This window comes from Balaenoptera borealis (genome assembly GCF_965194805.1).
Source record: "Balaenoptera borealis genome assembly, chromosome: 6".
NCBI classification, from domain to species: Eukaryota; Metazoa; Chordata; class Mammalia; order Artiodactyla; family Balaenopteridae; genus Balaenoptera; species Balaenoptera borealis.
The window spans coordinates 128,888,755-128,908,241 of record NC_138863.1 but is presented as its reverse complement, the minus strand read 5'-3'; the positions used below and the strand labels follow the sequence as shown (position 1 = coordinate 128,908,241).

Genomic DNA, 19,487 nt, shown 5'->3' with positions numbered 1-19,487 from the left:
GCACACAGCAGCAAAGACCCAAAGCAGCCAAAAAAAAAAAAAAAAAAAAAAAAACCTTGGTAAATTATACCTTTGTAACTAGAATTGAAACATCTATTGTTTCTCTCTACCCAATCCTCCCAGAAATGGAAAACTCCTAGGTTCCCAGCAGCATTATCAGGTGAATAAGGAAGGTCACCTCCTGACAGGGCAGGAATCTCAAGGTATTTTGGGGATCTCAAGAAGAGAGGAATTCATCCAAATCTATAGATATTGCAGGTTGAATCTGTGGCAAGCCCTTGGCATGGCTTTCCCGGCCTTGAGAGGCCTTTTAAAGATTCAGTTTGAGATTCCTTATGAAAATTTCCAGAACAGCCAATTTTTAAGAGCCAATATAATCAATTACACTTATGTAAAATTACACTTATGTAAGTAATCAGGCCAACTTATTGAAACCAGACTTATTTTGCAAACAAATTAATCATAATTTGACTTTATTTAGTAGAAATGAGGATAAGTTTAGAGAGAAAAAGATTATGTTTCAGTAGACATTAAATACTAATTTTGTTAGTTGAGGACAGTATTTATTGCCTAAGACTCACTTCCCAGATAGCTTCTTGTTGCTATGTTACATTACTGTAAAGTTTAATTGAACTATTAAAAGGCTATTCTAAGCTTGTTTCTGAAGCTGGTCATAGTAATCTATCTTTAGATGAAAATCAGATGTCCCATGACCTGCAACCAGGGATTATGCATACTGGAAAAGACATCATTTAAAGGACTCTTTCTGCAACCTAGATGAAAGGACCCTTATCACGTGTTCTTAAGTATTGGGTTGGCCAAAAAGTTCGTTCGGGTTTTTCCATAAGATGTTACAGCCAAACCAATACCTCTTGCACAATGAAACTGAAGGGAAATGACCCTTGAATTCATATTTCCCTCTTAAGTAGGGTTCTGTACAAGGCTGATCTATAGAAAGGACTGCTGACCTCAAATGACTGCTGACCTTCTCACCAAGATGAGAAGAAGACAACAACTTCTGTAGACAGCTGACCTAAGAATCTGGACCAGGCCAGTAAGACCCATCCTACTAATTCAATTGAACCATTTACCAAATGTTTGTTTCCCTATCAAAATTGAAAGTTATTTTTTTTTACTTCTAACTACACTTTTGCCGCAGTGTTCAGGAGGAAAAGAGAATTCTCTAGTGAAATTGCCTCAGAGTATAACTACTCATGACATATAGCACTGCTTGCTTTAAGTCTACTGCTAAAAGCAAATGTACAATATTTGAGTGACAATTTGGTATAACTGATAAAATGTATAGCCTCTAAAATGTCTCCCCATTAACATACCTCTGTGCTTGTTCACTATGTCTGATTAGTTTACTCCCAGTGTGGATAACTAGGGAAATATATATACATGAACACACAAAAAGGAAGTCTAACACCAAGAGACATGATGGACCGAGGGCAGGCAGCAACCACCCTGTCATTGAGAGACAAATAGTTTGATCATCAATGCTTTCTATTGAAAGATTTGCAATTAAAAAGGGGAAATGATAAGAGAAATTTTCACATATTGAGGTATGCAGAAGTCATTCTGGCTCTACATGACTTAATTTAGATTAATCAAAAGAGTCTGTTTGTGGCTTATTCAACATGCATTGTACATCTGCTTTAAGTATTAAGAAAAATGCATTTAAAAATCAAAATAGAGTAACTGTGGTTCAGGCATCCAAAATAGAGCAGGATGGCCGTTGTAGATGTGATTTTAGACACATTCCTGTATTACTGAAAACTTGAATTTTCTGAACTGTATCAGACTCAAGTACACCACCAACTATTGTTCTCAAAACAATATCTGTTAGCAGCTGCCAACTGCAACCTTATGGCCTCAAGGTAACTATAGAATCAGAAGTGACATCCAAACACTGGTCCATCATACTGGAAGCAGAAAGCCAGAGGCTCATCTGGGAGACTTATGGCCCCTGAAAGCTATGGGATGTTATGTGTGGCAACTGTAACCTTCATCATTGCCAGCTGACTACTTCAGTTCCTTGAGTTAGTCAAAAGCAGCTATACCAAGTAGTTCAGCTAGTTGGTATGGGGAATATCTTCCAAAAACAATGCATATTACCTATGGGGATCTGTTGTGCCCTATTAGACAAGAAAACTGAGCCCCAAACCTGGATGCCAGTGTTAATGCTAAGTTGCACCCCAAAAAGCAATATTAGGTTGTGCCCTTAATACTCAGTGGGACTCAGAGACCACTCTAACCTGGCCCAAAGTAAAGATGCCAGTACAGAACAACATATGGTATATGAGAAAGGGAAAATTTGCTGGAAGTCACCAGCAATGAGTAGGTAATTTTGCCTCATTTACATGAAAACAACAACACTTTCCAAATGAATAACATGGGAATCTGGTACAATTATAGCACAGTTGGAAAACTAGAGTTAGTAGAAAAAATATAAAATCTGAGACAACACAGATACTGATGATTACATATGCCAGGAATTAGAATTCAAGCCCCCAAGTTCAGTTATAGAGGTAGAAGACAGCTAGCCAAAAGATAAGCTAGAGGAAGACTCTGAGCTAGTTCAACAGGTACTTCAACAAAGTGCAAAAGAGCTGTGAGTTCAAATAGTTTTATATAAGGGAGGAAAAAAGATAATACAGTTAACTAAAGATGACACAAATACTTGTTCAGGTGTCATAGGTTGGATTTCTTGCCACTTCCATGACCAGGACCTTTTGATTATGTAAAAGGCTTGTACATTCCCCTTTCTTTTTTTTTTTTAATAAATTTATTTATTTATTTATTTATTTTTGGCTGTGTTGGGTCTTCATTTCTGTGTGAGGGCTTTCTCTAGTTGCGGCGAGTGGGGGCCACTCTTCATAGCGGTGTGCAGGCCTCTCACTATCGTGGCCTCTCTTATTGCGGAGCACAGGCTCCAGACGCGCAGGCTCAGTATTTGTGGCTCACGGGCCCAGTTGCTCCGCAGCATGTGGGATCTTCCCAGACCAGGGCTCGAACCTGTGTCCCCTGCATTGGCAGGTGGATTCTCAACCACTGCATCACCAGGGAAGCCCCATCCCCTTTCTATATTAATCTTTTTATTTTTCCTATTGAGTTGTGATTACAAAAAGAAACAATGGCAAGCCAGGGAAAAGAAAGAGAAAGACTGCTTATTTTGCAGGATTCAAGAGTGCCGTTTGGGAAAAGAAAATTCTTTGAAAACAAAGTCTGTGATTTTCCTCTAATCCTCACCATTTTTAACTTCACCCTTGTTCAGCAGGAAGTAGCTAAAGCAGTTGTCACCCTCAGGATTAAGAAGTATCAAAGAAAAGGGAGGATTGAAGCCATATTCCAGGTGCTGTGTCCCCATCTTTTGAAGTAAAAAGTTTTTGCTTTAGTCTCTCAGGCCTTCCCTGAGTCTCAAAAGGTTGGCTCTAGAGTTAACGATTAGAAGAATGTGAACATGAAATAACAAAGGATAGCAGTTGGGCCAGGATAACTAGGAACAATTTAAATAATAGATCAGCTGTAGTATAGCAGAGTCACAAAATCTTTAGTTCCTCCATGAAGGGCATATATAACACTGTCTGATGCACATTCCTAAGTTGCTCTTAAGAAACAAGACTCCCGGGCAGTGGTGGCAGTGGTGGTCCGTGTGGGAGGAGGGAAGGGAGTTCGTGGGCCAGAAAGGGGGTGACGGCAGTGGCGGCTGCCTGAGGAGGCCAGGGCAGCAGCAGCAGCGGAGGCTGAGGTGGACGCTTCTCACTGCAGTGTTCCAGACAGCCACTACCAATCGATTGGAGTTAGCCTGTGAGGAATTGACAGCCAGGCCAGTTCACTCTGTTCAACTGTCCCACTGAGGATCTGTTGAGGAGCCTGGAGAGGAGTGGCTAGACCAAGACCTCTCCCAACGTGAGCAGGTGTCCTCCTCCCTTCACCACCCATTGCCACCATGCCAGGGAATGTCCTCAAGCCCTGGCCCTCAGGGGAGAGGTAACAGGAACCTGGAGCTGAGACCATGTGACAGCACTGCCCTCGTCACCACTGTCCTCCCCACCTTGGCCCCAGGCCTGGCACCATGATGTTCCGAGACCATGTGGGCATCCTCGCTGGCTGGTTCAAGGAATGGAATGAGTGTGAACAGACAGTGGCCCTGCTGTCACTTCTGAAACTGGTCACCCACACCCAGGCCCGCTTCCTGCAGCTCTGCCTGGAGCACTCACTGGCAGACTACAATGACATTCACCTGCTGGAGTCAGAGGCCAACAGTGCTGCCATTGTCAGCCAGTGGCAGCAGGAGTCCAAAGAGAGGGTGGTGTCCCTCCTGCTGTCCCACCTACCCCTGCTTCAGCTGGGTAACACAGAGGCCAAATAGGAGTACATGAGGATGCTGCAGAAATGGCTGGCCTACTCGACTGAGAGCAATGCCTTCATCAAGAAGAGCCACCAGGTGCTCTCCTATGCCCTCATCCACCCGGCCACCACGCTGGAGGACCACAGTACGCTGGCCCTCTGGCTGAGCCACTTGGAAGACCAGCTAGCTAGTGGCTTCCGCACCCGGCCTGAGCCCACCTACCACTCAAGCCAGGGCTCAAATGAGTGGGGCAGCCCTGCAGAGCTGGGCCCTGGGGAGGCAGGACCAGCCTGGCAGGACAAGCCACCCAAGGAAAATGGACAAATGCCCTTCCATCCACCCAGCTCAGTGCTGCCAGCCATCAACAGTATTGGGAGCAACACAAATGCAGGTCTCCCCTGCCAAATCCACCCCAGCCCACTGAAGCACTCCATGTTGCTCATCCCCACGAAGCCCCAGGCCCCTGGTGAGTGGCCAAGTCCAGAGGAGCTTAGGGCCTGGGCTGCTTTCACCATGCCCGACCACGCACCCCTCTCACCCCAGAGCAGCGTGGCCTCCTCTGGGAGTGAGCAGATGGAGGAGCAGGGCTCCAGCCAGAACACTTTCCAGGAGGACGGCAGTGGCATGAAAGATGTGTCCTCGTGGCTTAAGAGCCTCTGCTTCCACAAGTACACGGCCCTCTTCTCACAGATGAGCTATGAGGAGATGATGACACTGACTGAGCAGCACTTGGAGTCTCAGAATGTGACCAAAGGTGTCTGCCAAAAGATAGCCCTGAGCATCCAGAAGCTACGAGAGAGGCAGAGTGTCCTCAAATCCCTGGAGAAGGATGTGCTGGAAGGGAATCTGCCAAATGCTCTGCAGGAGATACAGCAGATCATCATCACCCCCATGAAGGCCTACAGTGTCCTCCAGGCCACTGTGGCTGCTGCCACCACCACCACCTCTACTGAAAAGGACAGGGGCCGAGGGGGAGCCACCGCTGCCAGGTGCAGAGCCTCCCCTGGCTCACCCTGGCACAGATAAGGGTAGTGAGGCCAAGGACCCTCCAGCTGCAGAGGGCTACCCCCTCCACCAGCTCTAGCTCCCACTGGTGACAGTGAGCCAGCCCCGGCTCCCGGCGCTGACTGAGACATCCCCAGTCAGTTTACACGGGTGATGGGCAAAGTGTGCACACAGCTGCTAGTGTCCTGACCAGATGAGGAAAGAATCACCAGTTACCTCCAGTTCATCGAAAACTGCCTTACTCATGAGGCTTTCACGGAGACACAGAAGAAATGGCTGCTGTCCTGGAAACAGCAAATGCTGAAGCTCCTCCACACCTTCCTACACAAAACCACACTAGAGATGCAGAACCACCGGCAGCAGAAAGGCTGGGCATTCGGCTCCAACTCACTCCCCATAGCTGGCTCTGTATGGATGGGGGTGGCCCGGCGGACCCAGCGGCAGTTCCCAATGCCTCCCCGGGCCTTTCTGCCTGGCAGAATGGGCCTTCTGAGCCCCTCGGGTATTGGGGGCATCTCCCCTTGACATGCCCTCACCAGCTCCAGCCTTGGGGGACAGGGTCGACAGAACCTGTGGTTCGCCAACCCTGGTGGCAACAACAGCATGCCCAGCCAGAGCTGCAGCTCTGTGCGGCGCACCCACTCGCTCCTGGTCCACTTGTCCCCCCGGGCCATTCTCATGTTCCCTCCACACTGCCCAGTCCCTGGGCCTGACCTGGAGATCAATCCCACTCTGGAGTCTCTGTGTCTGAACATGACAGAACACACCTTGGGTGGTGAGCATTTCCTCTTTCCCTGAGCCACCCCCCACCTACACAGCAGCGTCTCCACCTCTGAACTGAGCAAGCCAGAGTCATCCTGAGGGGTCCACAGGGGAGGCCAGACTCCAGGGAGGGCCTGAGTGGGATGACAGGCTACCTGAGCACCTTTTCTTGGGCCTCCCACCAGCTCCTGAGCTTCCTCCCTTCCTCCCTTTCTTACCACAGATGGGACAGACAAAACCTCCACCATCTGACGGGACCCACAGCCCAGCGCACTCATAGTCTCCCTGGGCAGCAGACGGGGGCCAACACCCAACGGGCTTCTCTGCGACAGTGAGAGGGTGGGCTGGCTTAGCTATACATTCTAATATTTTTGTACTATTTCACCCTTTTAACTTTTGTTTAACATTGGCACACGCCTTGCTCATGCCCAGGCCTGTCGAGGGATCTCTGCTGAGGCCCAGGGAGGTAGGGGGCAGCCAGGATAAAGGGGGCAGAGATTGGCCAGCCTGCCTGCCCCCTCCTTCCCTCCTTCATCCCCCACCTGGCCCCATCCCACCCCTGCCTCCTCCAGACTGCCGGCCACCTGCCCCTCCCAAGGAAACAGTCTCCCCCAGAGACTCACTGACCCACTATCTGTGGGGCCTGCTCAGAACAATCTGACATTTGGGGAGAGATGAGTGAGGTAGATAATCTGCTCTCCTGAACGTTATTTGAGAGGAGTTGAGGAGATAAAGGCGGGTGAGGAGAGGAGCGTGTCTGTCTGCCCGAGCGCGCTCTCTCTCTCTCTGTCTCTCTGTCTCTCTCTCCCTCCCCACCCCCCTCACCTCCTTGCTGCCTTCTTCTCCTTCCCCATTCCCATCATTCCCCGAGGACAGGAGCCACTCTCCTCTCACTCACCTCCTTTTGCCGTTTATCAGAGGTTCTCTGCAATTAATTTCTTAGGCCTATTTATGATACATATTTACATAGTTCTTAACTGTTTTTCCTCTCTGATAATTCCCTCTCATTTTTAGAATCCCCAGGTCTCTTTCTGGGCCAAGAAAGTGGTAGGGGGAGCCTGAATTTTATGAGGGGAGAGGGCAGAGCCCCCTCCTCCAGATCTCCCTAGCCCTTCCCAGACTTCCCCCCAGCCCTGGCTCCCCAGATGCGGAGGTTGAAGGCTGGGAGCCAGGGCAGCCAGTGAGGTCAGGAAGTCTGTTACCTTAATGTCTTCTTCCTCCACTGACACAAACCCTTCTCCACTCCCAGGTCTGGTTGCTGAAAGACTTGAGGGTAAGGAATAAAGGAAAGGGGATGGTTTTTGGTTTCTTTCCCCACCCTTATCCCCTTTTCTTTCACCATTACTCTACCCCCACTCCTTATTCTGTCATGACCTCACTTAAGTGTAACACTATATCATAAGCAAGAGATTCGTCCCAGCCCCAGAGTCATACAGACCCTCTGATCCCTGTTCCTACTGAGGGGTTGTGCTGAGGCCGAGGTGGAGGGAGGGGATTTGGGGGTTTAGGCTTTGGGGAAGCCAAGTTCTCTATTTCAAACCCCTGTCCCCCTCAACACCCCCCCACACACACTGGGACATTCTCAAGCTTTTCACACCGAAAAGGAAAAAATGTTATTTATAGATACGTTTTATGAATAACTTTTGTTATGAATATGGCTGGTAACCATTGTGTATGTTATTAAAGATACAAAATGTTGGGGGAAAAAAAAAAGGAAAGAAACAAGACTCCTACCAGATGGAAACTGCTGACCACAAGCATGTAGGTAGACCCCAGACCTGTTGGGATCAGAAGGCTGATGATGTTGACTCCTGAAACATCAACCTGTTACCTCACCATGCACTAATTGGAGAATTGTGAATGAGCTGATCATGCACTATGAGACCCACTTTCCCTTTTTTCCCTTTTTGCCTTTAAAAACCTTAAGCCCTGGCCAGCCAGTAAGATGAATCTGAGACAAACTTAAGTCTCCCATCTTCTCAGTTGGCGCCCTCTTGATCAGTAAATATTTTTCTGTTCTAATTGCTGACGTTTTGGTTTATTTGGTCTCACTGTGCATTGAACACATGAACTTGGGTTCAGAAACACTAATTACAATAATCCTTTTGAATAAAGTCTCTCCTCACCTAAACGTGGGTGTGTTTTTTGTTTGACAATAGAAATCTTATATGCTATGTACAAAATGCCCTCATTTTGAAGGGTCCAGCTGATGAGGCAGCAGTTATATTTTCCATAATCTAAAATCGAGAATTTTTTGTCTTGGTGACAGTCAGACACAAATAAGTAAAAGAGAACAGCTGTGTTGTAAATAACAAACCTGGAAATCTTCACCTCTTACTCTGACTCTGTTGGTAACCACTGTTCTGGCAATGCCCTTTAGCCTTAAGAGGCCCATTTCCTCCATTGCTAGGGTTATGTGACTTGGTGAGCTCCAAGGCCTCCTACAATCTCTGCTTGGAGATTGCTAGTGGGAATGGATGAGGAGAAACAGAACCGATTTCAGGAGACTGGAGACCCTCAGGATGAGGGCAAGAGATTGTCTGTGAACTGCTGACTGACTTCAGGCTGGTGTTGATGGCTCATGTAGGGGGCAGAGAATGAGGGGTGCATGCCCGCCTGGGAAGAAGATGGCTGACCATGCTCTGGCACCAGCCTCTGTTCTGTGCTGAGCTCCGCTGCACTCAGGAGGAGGACTCCAGCTTGATCAGGCAGGATCTGAAATAATCTATTGATTCCACTCATCATGATTAAATATTTGGTAAGCACTTGTTTCTCCATATGTCCTCTCCATGAGCTGTGGATCTAGAAAGCAAGTACTATTATGACTTAACTTTGCATCTCCTGCACATGGTGAAATATCCAGTCCATAGCTAGCACTGAATGTTTTTGTTGACTCAATTGATGAATAGATTAAATTACCTTCTACTTCTCCTTCCTCTCTCCTAGGGAAAAGGCAGCAAGGTGGCAGCTTGGCTGTCATGTGGACTTATGAGAAGACAAGACCACCTGGATTGGTGGGCTCAGGGCCATTTGGAAGCTCTTCATCTTCCTACACAGTGGTGAAGGTCAGGAAGACTCTTGGGTAGTCTGCATTGGGAGATTAGGCATGGGGGCTGGAATATGGGGAAGACACCTGAAGCTTCTTATCCTTTTTCCTGTCCCCTGAGGCCCAGGAACACTCTCAGCTGGCCCTGCTGGAAATGGGCATGGGTCATGCCCAAGCACAGCGCTGGGCACAGAGTTCAGTAAATTCCACTCTTAATGACATTTTGTGCTGAAAGAACTGAAAGAAATGTGTAGCGCAACAAACTGGGTGGTGTGAATCATATTAATAAAAGCAGACATAAATAGAAATGCTATCTATGAACAAAATGGTTCTCAAAATAGCAATTCATCATCTCATTACTCAGCCCCAAAAGATAATGAGAATATAATTAAACATATACCTTAAATATTAACATGCTAAGAAAAACTACCTGAAATGCAAATCTCTCTTATACCTTCACTGTCCTGAATCATAACCTCTGCAGGCAGTGATTTCTGGGCACTCACCAACTGTCTGGGAGAGATGGCTCCCTTAGTTGAGCTCTTCATCACTGCTGGATTGATACAAGAAAATTCAGGTTTTATGCATGAGGAAGTCTCCAACTGAAAGATGTGAGATTCACATACTTAGAAATCATTAATGTTATTATTAGTAAGTATAATGATCACTGTGCAGTCGTATCATCACTGCTTCTCTGAGGAACAATGTAAACCTCGAGATAATATGTTTGCACTGCTCATCTCCCACATAGGTAGGATGAATGTGTATTAGGGGATCACACTTCAGAGTGTCGGAGTTGAATGAATCATGAGAGAATTTTCTTTTAGTCTTTTACATAAATGACAGCACAGGCTAGCAAGTTTCTTTAAGGAATTACCTTTCTATATCAATTGCTGGGACTTCTTACCTCTCATCATTTATGGAAAAGGCATTTAAAACTGAAGAGAGCACAAGTGGTTTAAGTTGACAGGGAAAGCTGAAAGGTGCTCCATGTACCGGAAAACCCCAGGGACCTCGTTCTACTCCAGTTCTGTCATGGATTCAACCACAGACATTCCATTTAGTCACTGCATTTCAGTGTCCAACCCATAGAACAGCACCTTTGAATAAGATGCTTCTTAACTTTTCTTCCAGATCCTAAATATTATAGTTACAGTGTTTAAGCTTGGCAACTTCTTATTTTAAAATAAATATTTATATAGACACATATGCAAATATGTCATAAATCATAAATACATAGCCTGATGAATTTTCACAAAAATCTCACTACCCAGAAGCCCAATCTCTTCCATGCCCTCTGGAAGCCACTGACTTCTAACACCATGGGGAGTTTTATTTGCTTTTGAACTTTTCTTAAGTGGAAACACATCATGTGATTTTTGTGAGTCTGCCTGTCTTATTTTCCCCAACATTATACTATGTGACCCAACCATGATGTTGCAAGTAGCAGAATTTGCTCATTTTGTTCCTGCGAGTATCATTGTGTGACTGTGCCACAGTCCGTGTACCCATTCTACTGCTGATGGACATTTGGACTGAAAAGTAATTTCCTAATAATAATTATTATTAATAACTATGCTAGGAAAATTCTTGTGCATAGTTCCTGGTTTTGTTTTTGGTGTACATAAATACATATTTCTGACTGATATACACCTAAGGATGAACTTTCTTAGTCCTAATGTTCAACATTAGTAGATAATTTTCCAAAGTGATTATGTTCCTTTACACTGCCACCAGCAGAATATTAGATTCCACTTGCTCCCCGTCCTTATCAGTACATGGTATTTTTAGGGTTTTTTTTATTAGACATTCTGGTGAGTGTGTGTTGGTGCTTCTCTGTGCTTTTAATTTGCATTTTTCTGACGATGTTGAGCACATCCTCCGTTTGTTCTTTCTCCTATTATGTTGTCTGCGTTTTTGTAGAAGTTGCTTATGCATTCTGGATCTGAGTCCTCTGTTGGATACATGGAGAGACCATCTGGTCCTCTCTGTGACTGCTTTGTTACTTTTTTAAATGACATATTTGAACGTAGCACATGTTCCTAATTTAAGGCAGTCCAATTTATGAATCTTTCCCCTATAGCTAGTGCCTTTTGTGCCTTAAACAAGTAATGTTTGCCAACCCCCAAAGCATATTTTCCCATAATATTTTCTAGAAATTTTGTTGTATTTTTCATATTTAGCTCGTTTAAGATAGATCTTCTATGATGGTATGAGTAGGAGTAAGAGACATGTTTTTCTGCCTGAGTATTCAGTTGACAAAGCACTTTTTATTGAAAAACTGTCTTTTCTCTGTTTGTGGTCTATTCTGTGCCATTGATATACTTTGCTATCTTTGAACTAACACTCTCTGTTGTAATCACTGTAGATTTAAAATGAGTGTAGATGTGATGAAGTATGTCTTCCGACTTTGTTCTTTCTCAAGATTGTCTTGACTATTTGCTTTCTCCATTTTCATATAAATTTTATACATTGTTCATCAGTTTCCCTCAAAAATACATGCTGTGATTTTATTTGGAATTGTATTGAATCTACAAATAAATTTGGGAAGAATCAAAATCATGATCAAATTTTCCTTTTCTAATTAAATATTGCTGATATAAAAAGAAGTAACTGATTTATGAATATTGTCCTTCTACCCAGCAACCTTGCAATAAAGTCAACTCATAATTCCAATGAAGTATCTGAATTAACGATTGTATTTTCTATATAATACCTATGCCATTAACAAACAAAAAAACCCCCAGCACTTTACATTTCTTTCTTTCCAATCCTTATTTTTATTCCATTTCTTGCATTGTTGCACTGGTCAGGAACAGGCATCCCTATTTCACTCCAGATTCAGAGAGAAAGCTTGCAATATTTCATGGTTAAAATATAGTACTGGCTGTGAATTTTTGTATCTTTGTCAGATAAGGAAATTCCCTTTGGGAATGATTTTACAGCTGGTGGAAGCTTGCTACCTGTTTTCTTATGGGGACACATGGGCCATTATTTTTTTTTTATCCCAATCAGACTTCTTTGTAAATGTCCTGATGGGATTTGCTAACTGGAAGATGACCAGGGGCTTTCAGGTGCTGTTAGGTAACAGGTTCTTCTAGCATAAGAATGCTTTCAGCAGACTAGACCTGGCCTGTCCTTGGCAGACTCTGAGCTACAGGTCAATTTTATCTTCCTAGCTCCAAGAGACCCTGAAAACTTTGTTTGGCTTCTTGGCTCTCTCAGCAGCTCCCTCTGCTCTGTACCAGGTATTTCGTGTGTTTCATTAGAATCCATAAATGAAATGGGAAAAAAAGTGCCAGGAAATCCTGGGTTTACTTCTATATTCCTCCCTCTTCTCTTTAAATTTGGGCCCCTGAATTCTTGCTGCCTAATTGGTTCTCAGTAAAAAATATTTTGCCCAACTTTTACATTATTTTGCAGGGGACAGTTCATCAGAAACAATTGAATCAGGCAATTGCCATAAACAAAAGTAAATTATTCTGGAAATGCAAATTTATCATGTATGATACACAACTTTAAAATAATAATTTTAATGTTTATAATATACCATGCAATTTTAATATTTTAATCATATAATTTATAATACTTAATTTTTTACTATTTAACTCTTTTATTGAAGTATAGCTGCTTTACAATGTTGTGTTAGTTTCAGGTGTACAGCACACTGATTCAGTTATACATACATATATATATTTTCTAAATGTTTATTTATTTATTTTATATCTAGGTTGATTTTATTTGAAATAAATCTAATCATAGAAGTTTAATCATATTATCATGCATAAAATAATATGTACCAAGAAACATAAAGAAAGGGAAAACACAGGGTAACCATTCATAACTAGAACTTGAATTATCAGAATACTTTTTGAAAATGGGGGCAATTTTATTAAGCTTTTGTGGAAGTCAATTTTAAAAAAGAAACATTTACATCTATTTTATTTTATTTTTAAATTTTTATTGGTATATAGTTGCTTTACAATGTTGTATTAGTTTCTACTGTACAGCAAAGTGAATCAGCTATATGTAAACATATATCCCCTCTTTTTTGGATTTCCCTCCCATTTAGGTCACCACAGAGCTCTGATTAGACTTCCTTGTGCTACACAGTAAGCTCTCATTAGTTCTCTATTTATACGTATTATCAATAGTGTTTATATGTCAATTCCAATCTCCTAATTTATCTGACCCCCCCTTCTGCTTGGTATCCATAGGCTTGTTCTCTACATCCGTGTCTCTATTTCTGCTTTATAAATAAGATTGTCTATACCAATCTTTTTTCAAATTCCACATATATGTGCTAATAATGATATTTGTGTTTCTTTTTCTGACTTACTTCACTCTGTATGACCATCTCTATATCCATCTACATCTCTACAAATGACCCAATTTCATTCCTTTTTTTGGCTGAGTAATATTCCATTGTATATATGTACCATATCTTCTTTATCCATTCCTCTGTTGATGGACATTTAGGTTGTTTCCATGTCCTGGCTATTATAAATAGTGCTAAAACGAACATTGGGGTGCATGTGTCTTTTTGAATTATGGTTTTCTCTCTGTGTAGTGGGATTGCTGGGTCACATGGTAGTTCTTAGTTTTTTAAGACTGGTTCAATTTACATTCCCACCAACAGTGCAAGAGGGTTCCCTTTTCTCTACACCCTCTCTAGCATTTATTGTTTATAGATTTTGTGATGATGGCCATTCTGACTGGTGTAAGGTGATATTTCATTGTAGTTTTGATGTGCATTTCTCTATTAGTGATTGAGCATATTTTCATGGGTTTGTTGGCCATCTGTATGTCTTCTTTGGAGAAATGTCTATTTAGGTTTTCTGACCATTTTTTTGATTGATTTGTTTGATATTGAGCCACATGAGCTCTTTGTAAATTTTGGAGACAAATCCCTTTTTGGTCGCAATTTTTTGCAAGTATTGTCTCCCATTCTGAGGGTTGTCTTTTTATCTTGTTTATGGTTTCCTTTGCTGAGCAAAAGCTTTGAAGTTTAATTAAGTCCCCTTTGTTTATTTTTGTTTTTATTCTCATTACTGTAGGAGGTGAGCCAAAAACGATCTTGCTGCAATTTATATCAGAGAGTGTTCTGCTTGTTTTCCTCTAAGAGTTTTATAGTGCCTAGCCTTACATTTAGGTCTTTAATCCATTTTGTGTTTATTTTTGTGTATGGTGTTAGGAAGTGTTCTAATTTCATTCATTTACATGTAGCTGTCCAGTTTTTCCAGCACCACTTATTGAAGAGGCTGTCTTTGCTCCATTGTATATTCTGACCCCCTTTGTCATAATTAGGTGACCATATGTGTGCGGGTTTATCTCTGGGCTTTCTATCCTGTTCCATTTATCTATATTTCTGTTTTTGTGCCAGTACCATACTGTCTTGGTTACTGTAGCTTAGTAGTATAGTCTGAAGTCAGGGAAACTGATTCCTCCAGCTGTTCTTTTTTCCTCAAGATTGCTTTTGCTATTCGAGGTCTTTTGTGTTTCCGTACAAATTGTAAAATTTTTTGTTCTATTTCTGTGAAAAATACAGTTGGTAGTTTGAGAGGGATTGCATGGAATCTGTAGATTGCTCTGGGTAGTATAGTCATTTTCACATTGTTGATTCTTCCAATCCAAGAACATGGTATATCTCTCAATCTGTTTGTGTTGTCTTTGATTTCTTTCATCAGTGTCTTATAGTTTTCTGCATACAGGTCTTTTGCCTCCTTAGGTAGATTTATTCCTAGGTATTTTATTCTTTTTGTTGCATTGGTAAATGGGAATGTTTCCTTAATTTCTCTTTCAGATTTTTCATTATTAGTGTATAGGAATGCAAGAGATTCCTTTGTATCCTGCTACTTTACCAAATCCATTGATTAGCTCTAGTAGTTTTCCGGTAGCATCTTTAGGATTCTCTATGTATAGTATCATGTTATCTGTAAACAGTGACAGTTTTCCTTCTTTGCCAATTTAGATTCCTTTTATTTCTTTTTCTTCTCCAATTTCTGTGGCTAGGACTTCCAAAACTATGTTGAATAATAGTGGTGAGAGTGGACACCCTTGTCTTCCTGATTTTAGAGGAAATGCTTTCAGTTTCTCACCATTGAGAATAATGTTTGCTGTGGGTTTGTCGTATATGGCCTTTATTATGTGGAGGTAGATCCCCTCTATGCCCACTTTCTGGAGAGTTTTTTAAAAATCATAAATCCGTGTTGAATTTTGTTGAAAGATTCTGCATCTATTCAGGTGGTTTTTATTCTTCAATTTGTTAATATGGTGTATCATATTGATTGATTTTCATATGTTGAAGAATCCTTGCATCCCTGGGATAAATCCCACTTGATCATGGTGTATGATCCTTTTAATATGTAGTTGGATTCGGGTTGCTAGTAATTTGTTGAGGATTTTTGCATCTATGTTCATCAGTGATATTGGCCTGTAATTTTCTTTTTTTGTAGTATCTTTGTCTAGTGTTGGTATCAAGGTTGTGGTGGCCTCATAGAATGAGTTTGGGAGTGTTCTTCCCTCTGCAATTTTTTGGAAAACTTTGAGAAGGGTAGGAGTTAATTCTTCTCTAAATGTTTGATAGAATTCGCCTGTGAAGTCTTCTGGTCTGGGACTTTTGTTGGTTTGAAGATTTTTAATCACAGTTTCAATTTCAGTGCTTGTGATTGGTCTGTTTATATTTTCTATTTCTTCCTGGTTCAGTCTTGGAAGTTTGTACATTTCTAAGAATTTGTCCATTTCTTCCATGTTGTAGATTCTATTGGCATATAGTTGCTTGTAGTAGTCTCTTATGGTCCTTTGTATTTCTGAGGTGTCAGTTGTAACTTCTCCTTTTTCACTTCTAATTTTATTGATTTGAGTCCTCTCCCTTTTTTTCTTAATGTGTCTGACTAAAGTTTTATCAATTTTGTTTATCTTCTCAAAGAACCACGTTTTTGTTTTATTGACTTTGCTTTTGTTTTTTTCATTACTATTTCATTTATTTCTGCTCTAATATTTATGATTTCTTTCCTTCTACTAACTTTGGGTTTTGTTTGTTCTTCTTTCTCTAGTTCCTTTAGGTGTAAGCTTAGGTTTTTTATTTGAGATTTTTCTTGTTTCTTGAGGTAGAATTGTATGGCTATAAACTTCCTTCTTAGAACAGTTTTGCTGCATCCCATAGGTTTTGGGTCTTCATTGTCATTTGTTTCTAGGTATTATTTGATTTCCTCTTTGATTTCTTCAGTGATCTCTTGGTCACTTAGTAGCATGTTATTTAACCTTCATGTGTTTCTGTTTTTACAGGTTTTTTCCTGTAATTGATTTCTAATCTCATAGCATTGTGCTCTGAAAAGATGCTTCATACAATTTCAATTTTCTTAAATTTACCGAGGCTTTATTTGTGACCTAGATGTGATCTATCCTGGAGAATGTTCTGTGTGCACTTGAGAAGAAATTGTATTCTACTGCTTTCAGATGGAATGTCCTGTAAATATCAATTAAGTCTATCTGGTCTAATGTGTCATTTAAGGCTTGTGTTTCCTTATTAATTTTTTTTTCTGGATGATCTACCCATTGGTGTAAGTGGAGTGTTAAAATCCCCCACTATTATTGTGTTACTGTCAATTTCCCCTTTTATGGCTATTAACATTTTCCTTTTATATTGAAGTACTCCTATGTTGGGTGCATAAATTTTACAATTGTTATATCTTCTTCTTGGAGTAATCCCTTGATCATTATGTAGTGTCCTTCTTTGTCTCTTATAATAGTCTTCATTTTAAAGTCTATTTTGTCTGATGTGAGTATTTCTCCTCCAGCATTCTTTTGATTTCCATTCACATGGAATCTTTTTCCATCCCTTCACTTTCAGTCTGTACTTGTCTCTAGGTCTGAAGTGGGTCTCTTGTAGACAACATATATACAGGTCTTGTTTTGGTATCCTTCAGCCAGTCTGTGTCTTTTGGTTGGAGCATTTAATCCATTTACATTTAAGGTAATTATTGATATGTATTTTCCTATTACCATTTTCTTAATTGTTTTGGGTTTGTTTTTGTAGGTCTTTTTCTTCTCTTGTGTTTCCTGCCTAGAGAAGTTCTTTCAGCATTTGTTGCAAAACTGATCTGGTGATGCTGAATTATCTTAGCTTTTGCTTGTCTGTAAAGCTTTTGATTTCTCCATCAAATCTGAATGAGAGCCTTGCTGCATAGAGTAATCTTGGTTGTAGGTTTTTCCCTTTCATCACTTTAAATATATCCTGCCACTCCCTTCTGGCCTGCAGATTTTCTGCTGAAAATCAGCAGATAACCTTATGGGGATTCCTTTGTATGTTATTCATTGCTTTTCCCTTGCTGCTTTTAATATTTTTTCTTTGAATTTAATTTTGTTTTAGTTTGATTAATATGTATGTGTCTTGCTGTGTTTCTCCTACGGTTTATCCTTTATGGGAATCTCTGTGCTTCCTAGACTTGATTGACTATTTCCTTTCCCATGTTAGGGATATTTCTTAGTATAATCTCTTCAAATATTTTCTCAGACCCTTTCTCTCTCTCTTCTTCTTCTAGGACCACTATAATTCGAATGTTGGTGCATTATAGTTGTCCCAGGAGTCCCTGAGTCTGTCCTCAATTCTTTTCATTCTTCTTTCTTTATTCTGCTCTGTGTCAGTTATTTCTACTATTCTATCTTCCAGGTCACTTATCCACTCTTCTGCCTCAGTTGTTCTGCTATTGATTCCTTCTAGAGTATTTTTAATTTCAGTTATTGTGTTGTTCACCACTGTTTGTTTGTTCTTTAGTTCTTCTAGGAACTTGTTAAATGTTTCTTGTATTTACTCCATTCTGTTTCCCAGATTGGGTCATCTTTACTATTATTACTCTGAATTCTTTTTCAGGTAGGCTCCCTATTTCCTCTGCATTTTTTTGGTCTGGTTGGATTTTACCTTGCTCCTTCATCTGCTGCATATTTCTCTGTCTTATTTTGTCTAACTTACTGTGTTTGAGGTCTCCTTTCTGCAAGCTTCAGGGTCATAGTTCCTCTTGCTTCTGGTGTTTGCCCCCTGTGGGTAAGTTTGGTCCAGTGGCTTATGCAGGGTTCCTGGTGGGAGGGACTCATACCTATGTTCTGGTGGGTGGAGCTGGATCTCTTCCTTCTGATGGGCAGGCCATGTCAGGTGGTATGTTTTGGTGTGTCTGTGGGCTTTTAGTACGATTTTAGGCAGCCTGTCTGCTGATGGGTGGGTTTGTGCTCCTGTCTTGCTTGTTGTTTGGCATGGAGCCTTCAGCACTGGAGTCTGCAGGCAGTTGGGTGGAGCCAGGTCTTGGAGCTTAGATGGAGACCTCTGGGAGAGCTTTTGCTTATTAATATTCCCTGCGGCCAAGAATTCTCTGGCATTCCACCAACCTGGACTCAGTGCTCCCACCCCAGAGGCTCAGACCTGACCCAGAGCCTGAGATCAAAGACCTCGCAAGCCACATGGCTCAGCAAACAAGGAGAAAAAAAAAGAAAAGAAAAAAGAAAAATAAGAGTGTGATGAAAACAAACAGACATACAAAAGCCAAGTAAATATCAAAGACAAAAACAAGCAAACAACAGCAACAATTAAGAACAAACAAACAAACCAATGGACAAACAAAACCCCAGACAAATGGTAAAAGCAAAACCAAACAAAAACAAAACAAAGAGAAAAAAACCCAAACACACTCACATACAAAATAAGAAACAAAAACAGAGAAAACAAAAAACAAGAGAACAACCGGACAAACAAAAGAACTCCAAAACGAAATCAAACAATTAAAAACAAACCTAACAAAAATAAAAAACCAAAGTAGAATGCAAACTGAAGGAAAAAGCAAAGAAAATAAAACAAACACACAAAAATGGTTTTTAAAAAAGATAATAACATACAGAACAAAGGAAAAAAGATAAAAAGAAAAAAATACAGGAAAGAAAAAAACAAGGAAAAAACACAAAAACAAAAAAGTAATGTAGAAATAGAAATATAAAAAAATTAAAAATCTGTAAGAAATTTTAAAAACTAAATAAAAATTAAAATAAAAACAAATAATATAAAAACAACACAGAACAAAACATAAAAAATTGTAATAATTATATTTTCTGGAGTGTCAGCTGTCAGTGTCTTTGCCCCCACTGTGAGTCACAGCCAACCTCTGCCTCCCCAGGAGCCCCTCCAAAACCTCTAGGTTGGTCTCTGGTCCCTCTGTGGGCACTGTGGTGACACCTCAGACTCTGGCCTGGCCCAACTCCCATGTGTACTAGTCCCCAAAGTCCACAGCTGCTAGAGCTAGACCAGTTTCAGTTTGGGGAACATATTTTTGTCCA

At 41.3% G+C, this 19,487-nt stretch overlaps 1 pseudogene across 1 annotated transcript; it reads left to right on the top strand.

Annotated features, from left to right (window-relative positions):
• The first annotated feature begins 318 nt into the window (after positions 1-318).
• LOC309630349 (protein Smaug homolog 2-like) lies at positions 319-18,875 on the top strand (annotated as a pseudogene). The gene is made up of 2 exons (XR_014249531.1): positions 319-6,134; positions 6,345-18,875. The product of XR_014249531.1 is annotated as a protein Smaug homolog 2-like (transcript).
• Positions 18,876-19,487: the final 612 nt, after the last annotated feature.